Genomic DNA, 6,877 nt, shown 5'->3' on the forward strand with positions numbered 1-6,877 from the left:
GTATCGAAAGCATGGCCAGAGAAAAAAAACTGGAAAAACTAGAAGATTGGAATACTAAACCCTTAAGTGAACTACTTAGGGAGGCACAGAAAGTGTTTGTAAGAAGGGATGAAGAGAAGCAGAAGACGGTAAGGATAATGGTCCAGACAGTGCGACAAGTAACCGCAGATAGTAGAGAGAGAGACGGGGACCATGGTTGGATCGAGGTAGTAGCCAGGAGCAAGGAGGAGGGCTAAGGAAGGCTTTAAGATATTTTCACTGCAACGAAGAAGGACACTTCAGGTGCGAGTGCCCCAGATACCGACGGGAAGTGCGCTCGTACACTATGATGGAAGATGAAGACTAGGGAGGTCGGGGGTTCCACCCCTTGGGGATGAATTATCGGCAGGAACCCCTGGTAAATTTAAAAGTAGGTCCCCAAGGGTCAGATACAACCTTTATGGTAGATTCGGGTGCCGAAAGATCTAGCGTAATCCAGATACCTCCCGGCGCCCGAACCGGAACAAAGGTAATGGGAGTATCCGGTATTGGAGGCAAAATAATACAAGTACCTGTTATAGAAAACGTGAAAATTGAACATGAGGATAGGGTAACGGGACAGGACCTACTTTTGTTACCCTCTGCGAGATTCAACCTGCTCGGGCGGGATCTGCAAGTCAGGCTAGGCATCGGGACTGTGCCCAGGAACGGGAAGATAATGGTACAGCTGTTTGCCCTCAGGGAAGAAGACGATAGGAAAATAAGCCCGGAGCTATGGTACCAGGAAGGGAACCGGGGGGGTTTGAACGTCCCCCCTTGCAAATCTCACTATTACCTAACAGTTCGCCAGTACGGAGAAAACAGTACCCTATTTCAATGGAAGGAAGAAAAGGGCTGCAGCCGGTGATTGAAGGACTGATCACTGACGGACTGCTGGAGGAATGTATGTCACCGTATAATACCCCAATACTCCCGGTGCGAAAGCCAGATGGGACTTATCTGATGGTACAAGACCTGCGGGGCCTAAATGCAGTAGTCCAAACCCGATACCCGGTAGTGCCCAACCCTTACACACTGATGAGTAAGATCTCCCCTGACCATGAATGGTTCAGTGTAATAGATCTAAAAGATGCCTTCTGGAGTTGCCCGCTAGAAGAGAGCAGTCGTGACATGTTTGTGTTCGAATGGGAAAATCCTACGACGGGGCGGAAAAGACAACTCCGGTGGACGGTCCTGCCACAGGGGTTCACCGAATCACCTAACCTATTTGGGCAGGTCTTGGAGCAAGTACTAGCAGAATTCCAATGTGCTCCAGAGAGCCAACTGCTACAGTATGTGGACAATCTATTACTATCCGGGCCAACACAGGAAGGGGTGCAGGAAGACACCATCAGACTACTGAACTTCCTGGGGAAGCAGGGGCTACCGGTCTCAAAGAAAAAGTTACAATTTGTAGAAAAGGAAGTAAGGTATCTGGGACACCGGGTCAGTAAAGGACAGCAAAGCATTACCCCAGAAAGGATAGCTGGAATAACAGGAATGTCACTACCACGTACCAAGAAGGAGATACGCATCAGTTAATTTGCGATGCACTTGATATCGAATGGAAGTACCATACCCCGTGGCATCCCCAGAGTTCGGGAAGAGTAGAACGAATGAACAGCACCCTGAAGGTACAGCTAACCAAGTTGATGTTGGAAACCAAGCTACCATGGACCAAGTGTTTGCCGATCGTTCTCCTGAGAATACGAACTGCACCCCGCAAGGATATAGGAATATCTCCTTATGAGATGCTCTTTGGACTGCCATATTGGAATAAAATAGAGGGGTATCCCACACTACAGGGGGGTGATTTATTTGTAAAGAACAATTTACTGGCCTTGTCCCGTTCCTTTGCAGAACTGCGGAAAAAGGGTCTCTTGGCCCAGACTCCGCTGCTCGATTTTGCTTTACATCAGATCGTGCCTGGAGATTGGGTTCTGGTAAGGACCTGGAAGCTGGAGACGTTACAGCCACAGCGGGAAGGCCCTTTCCAGGTCCTGCTAACAACAGAGGCGGCTGTACGGACAAAAGAAAAAGGGTGGACACACGCATCCAGGGTAAAAGGACCGGTGAAGCCCGAAAGCCGCACTGAGTGGACCTGTGTTCCCGGTGAAGAACCGATGGTGGTGAGGCTAAAAAGGCAGCAAAAATGAACTCTATGTGGACTGTAACATTATTGACTGTAATATATTTGATTCTATATGTCGGGGAAATTGAAGGGAAATGTGACAAGTGCAGAACCATGGTACGAGTGGGGCAGAGGGTGTTCCCAGGATCATTTGTGTCCCACTCGCATGTGAATGATCGATGCTATGATCTAAGCAAGAGAGAAACATGTTGGGAGAATAGTAAACCTTATTACCAAGTCTATAATAAAGGATACATGGGACAGGGGGGGACCATGAGAAGTCTCAGCTGTCCCAGGAAAGACCGGAGTTCTTCCTCCTGCATCAGGAGGGTGACCGGAAGCTGGGAATTAAGCTGTTTGATTCATTAAGGAGAGAAACACGGGAGATAAAGGTGGGCGAGTGGGGTGATGAGTGGCCACCGGCTCGCATCATTGAATACTATGGGCCAGCGACCTGGGCCCAGGATGGGTCGTGGGGGTATCGCACTCCTGTCTACATGTTAAACCGAATTATTAGACTGCAGGCGGTGGTGGAAGTGATAACCAATCAAACGGCACTGGCATTGGAGCTGTTGGCAAAACAGCAGAGTCAGATGCGAACAGCAATATACCAGAACAGGCTGGCTGTGGATTTCCTATTGGCCTCTGAAGGCGGGGTATGTGGGAAGTTCAATCTTACAAACTGTTGCCTTAAGATAGACGACAGTGGAAAGGCCGTGTTAAAAATATCCGACAAAATTCGGAAACTGGCCCACGTGCCAGTACAAACCTGGAGATCCCTGGGGAACATGAGTTGGCTAGACGGGCTACTGGGAGGTAGTTGGTGGCGCACCGCTCTCCTAGTAGCAGGTGGGTGTCTAATGATTCTCTTACTTTTGCCGTGTTTGATTCCTTGTATACGAACACTGATCAGGCGCAGTATATTCCAGCTCCAGGCAGTAGCGATACCCCATCATGGGACAAACGAGCTAAAACTTATGCTATTAAAGAAGAAAGTGGGCCCCCTGGGAGTGAGAGAAATGCTAGCTGAAATGCACATCTTAAAAAGAAAAAGGGTGGTATTGTAAGATTCAAAATTAAGATGTGCGTTTCTGACAGGTCCGGGTTAAAGTCAAAGGACAAATGTGATTTAATTATGTCTAGGGACAACTGTGATTTAATTATGTTTAGGGACAAATGTGATTTAATTATGTCTGGGTTAAAGTCTGTAAACAAGTGTGATCTAATTATGAATGCAGAAGCCTTGACAAAATTAACTGTTTGTGGAATCATTGAAGTCCTGAGATATGGACTATTGTTTTACAGAAACGTGTAAAAAAACAACTCCAAATATGGAATGGGAAAACACTGTGTACCTCCCGAGTCAGGGAGGAGGGGTGGTAAGGAAGAAGGATAAAACCTGCTGCCCTGTAAGGTTCAGGGTTCCCTTCTCTGAAGGGGCCCAGCTCTGCAGAACTGTTAATAAACTTTGTTTCCTTGAATTTGTCTTGAAGCCATTATTCGGGAGCGTGGCTCGTTTCTGACATTCACATACTTCTAAGAAAGCAGAAGCATTGCCAGGCTTTTTTGTAATGGCACTAACATGCTGGACCCAGGGGAGATCCTCTGAAATGATACCACAGAGGAATTTAAATTTGCTGACCCTCTGCACCTCTGATGCCCTGATGAGGATTGGTACTTGGACCTTCAAAATCCCTCCTCCTGAAGTTAATAATTAGCTCCTTGGTTTTGCTGACATTGAGTGAGAGGTTGTTATGACACCATTCAGCCATTTTCAATCTCCCTCCTACATGCTGATTCATCACCGTCTTTGATTCAGCCAACAGTGGTGTTGTCAGCAAACTTAAATATGGCATTGGAGCTGCCCTTAGCATCACCTGGTATAAAGTGAATAGAACAGGGGGCTAAGAACACAGCCCTGATGAAGATTGTGAAGGAGATTTTGTTGCCAATCTGAACTGACAGGGAGGAAATCAAGGATCGAGTTACAGAAGGAGGTACTGAGGCCTAGGTCTTGAAGCTTATTACAGTAATTACTTTTGATTAGCCCCTTATCTAAGAAAAGAGGTGTTAGGACTGGAAAAGATCTAGAGAAAGTTCACAAGAACATCCCCTGGATCCTCAACAAGATTAATTTGCAGGTTGAGTTGGTGGTGAGGAAGGCAAATGCAATGATAGCATTCATTTCAAGAGGCCTAGAAGATAAAAGCAAATGCAATGCTGAGGCTTTATAAGGCATTAGTCAAACTAGGAGTACTGTGAGCAGTTTTGGGTAACTTATCTAAGGGCATTGGAGAGTGTTCAAAGGAGTTTTACGAGAATGATTCTGGGAACGAAAGGGTTAATGCATAAGGAGCATTTGACGGCTCTAGTCCTGTACTCACTGTTGTTGAGAAGAATGAGGAGGGATCTGCTTGAACTGTATTGAATATTGAAAGGCCCTGGTAGAGTGGATGTAGAGAGGATGTTTCCTATAATGGGGGAGTCTGGAACCAATGCCAAAGTCAGAAGACGTTTGTGATCAAAGTATGTATAAATTATACAACCTTGAGATTTGCTTGCTTACAGGCAGCCGCAAGACCAGAACTCAGAAATCAGAGCCCACTTAAAAAAAAGAAAGAACAACACTCAATGTGCAGAAAAGAGTAAATAAACACAAATCACTGAAACAATAGAAGCAAGCAACAACATTCCGAACCAAACTGAGTCCATAGACCCAACCCCCCAGAGCAGCCGAAGTAGGCACAAAGCCTTGGTCTCAATTCATCATGTTAGTGTGGCAAATTGCCACAAAGCACTGTAGTCTTGCAGTCTCAACGCCATGGAGAGAGGAATAAACATTGCGGGACAGCGAGTGTAATTGTCATGACTCTTGCCTCCGGTTTGGCTTTCCAACCAATGTGGGCCTGCGTTTAAATTGTCCAAACACTAGATCGTGCCTCACGTTAGGACGGGCTTTGGCACAGCAATATGCTCTGGACCTAGACCTCGCTGCCCAACCTCTCCAAATCAGCTCGCTGCTTAGATCACACCCTGGTTAGGTCAAAACTCCTCCTCCTCAACAAATCAACCACTCTGACTCTATCTCTGACAGGACCCTGTCTGGAACACACTAGATTCCAACTTTGCAAAGGGCCAGTATGGCTTATCCCTCGAATCAGCTTCACCTACACTTGCCTCTTTATTCTTTGTGGTGATAGTTTACCACAATTTACTTCAGAAGAGGTGTGATTAATAATGCTCTTAATTGAATTACTTGAATTGAATTGAATCGAATTTTGGTTTATTGTCATTTAGAAACCACAACTGCAATGCAATTAAAAATGAAACAACGTTCCTCCAGAATTATATCACAAAAGCACATGACAAAACAGACTACACCAGAAAATCCACATGACGTTTGGCAATCCCCAAATCCAGAGTCCAGAGAGGCTGCTGCGTATTAATATCGTGCTACTGTCTTAGCACGTTTCCCGGAAAGGAGCTCCAAATCCACCAGACAAAACAAGACTACCCAGACACTCCAAGTCAGGAGACCAACACTACCACCCAACAAAACAAAAACTAAATCTACAAGACCTACACAAAACCACATAGTTACAACATATAGTTACAACAGTGCAAACAATAGAATAATTGATAAAAAAAACAGAACATGGGCACAGTAAAAATAGTCCAAAGATGTTAAAAGACTATAAGTTCGAAAGAAACCACCACACAGTTTCCACAAGTCCTCAGGGTCCCGATAGACTCATCATCCCATGCAGGCGGCTGAAGGGAATACCCCTGCTACGGACTTCCAAGGCGCCACCGGACTCAGCCTCGCAGACGCAGCACACAGTGAAAGTGCCCCGACTGCAGCGGACTCCGAGTCTGTCGAACCTCTGAGCCTCCAACCATCCCCTCCATCCAAAAGCAAGACCATCTTGCTTTTGATCTGTCAGTAGGCTATCACATACTTTCAACAGTGCCATCTTAAACCTGTAATTTACATAAAACATAGAAACATGGAGATTTACAACACATTACGGGCCCTTCAGCCCACAATGTTGTAATGACCATGTAACCTACTCTAGAAGCTGCCTAGAATTTCCCTACCACATAGCCCTCTATTTTTCTGAGCTCCATCTACCTAAGAGTCTCTTAAAAGACCCTTTTGTATCCGCCTCCACCACCATCACCAACAGTGCATTGCATGCACCCACCACTCTTTGTGTGAAAAACTTACCCCTGACATCTCCTCTGTACCTACTTCCAAGCATGTTAGTCATTTCAGCCTTGGGGGAAAAGCCTCTGGCTACCCACATGTTCAATGCCTCTCATCATCTTACACACCTCTATCTGATCACATCTCATCCTCTGTCACTCCAAGGAGAGTTCACTCAACCTATTATCGTAAGGCATGCTCTTTAACCTGAACCAGAGGGCAAAACCTTAGCTTAGAGGGAGATCCATTATGAACAGAGATGAGGAGGGATTTCTTTAGCCAGTGGTGGTGAGTATATGGAACTCGCTGCCATCGACACTGTGGAGGCCATGTTGTTGTGTGTATTTAAGGCAATGTTGAAGGTTTTTTGATTAGTCAGGGTATCAAAGGTTACAGTGAGAAGACAGGAGAATGAGGTTGAGAGGGGAGCATAATAAATCAGCTAATATGAAAAGGGCTGAATGGCCTAATTCTGCTCCTAAGTCTTCTGGTCTTATATTTTCTTAGTTTTTTAAGATAGG

The 6,877-nt window shown here is 45.7% G+C and overlaps 1 long non-coding RNA gene across 1 annotated transcript; it reads left to right on the top strand.

Annotated features, from left to right (window-relative positions):
- The first annotated feature begins 1,489 nt into the window (after positions 1-1,489).
- On the top strand, positions 1,490-3,630 carry LOC140727417 (uncharacterized). The gene is made up of 2 exons (XR_012098850.1): positions 1,490-2,147; positions 3,455-3,630. It is a non-coding gene; the product is annotated as an uncharacterized lncRNA (long non-coding RNA).
- The last annotated feature ends 3,247 nt before the right edge of the window (positions 3,631-6,877 follow it).

This window comes from Hemitrygon akajei, chromosome 5 (genome assembly GCF_048418815.1).
Source record: "Hemitrygon akajei chromosome 5, sHemAka1.3, whole genome shotgun sequence".
In the NCBI taxonomy this organism is placed as follows: Eukaryota; Metazoa; Chordata; class Chondrichthyes; order Myliobatiformes; family Dasyatidae; genus Hemitrygon; species Hemitrygon akajei.